Here is a 532-nt window from a genome sequence, read left to right as displayed (position 1 = left end):
CTAATCATCATGGTCTGCATTGGAAGGATGGAATCGTCCCGTACAACAAAGCGAAACGTTTGATCACGGACGCTGTGATCAGCGAAACCAGCGAAGAATCCAAACTCGTCTACGTCAAGGGATACGAGAAGCGAGAGTGGTTGAGGAATCTCCTCGATGATGCTGTGAGGGACAAGGTGATCGTTGAGACTCTGGATGCGGATTACAAGGATATGGTGTCATTGGACAATCTGGATATAACCAACATTTTACAATGTAATAATCATACAAAACACTGTGCGTTACAAAATGTACTAAAAATATTTATTTGGTGGTGGTGTCAGAAAGAATTGTTTAACCTTTGATATGTAAAATAATTTTATTTATTTAATAATAATATATAATTATATATATAATAGTAACAATAATAATAATAATAATAATTTTATTTATTTAATAATATATAATAATAATAAATATATCAATATAAATTAATTATTATTTGTATGTCGCCATAATTGATTTTAATCATTTCTATTTCGTCGATTTCCAT

Source organism: Odontomachus brunneus, unplaced genomic scaffold (genome assembly GCF_010583005.1).
Source record: "Odontomachus brunneus isolate Ranch 3 - 2012 unplaced genomic scaffold, Obru_v1 Obru_scaffold_260, whole genome shotgun sequence".
In the NCBI taxonomy this organism is placed as follows: Eukaryota; Metazoa; Arthropoda; class Insecta; order Hymenoptera; family Formicidae; genus Odontomachus; species Odontomachus brunneus.
This window is presented reverse-complemented; position numbering follows the sequence as displayed.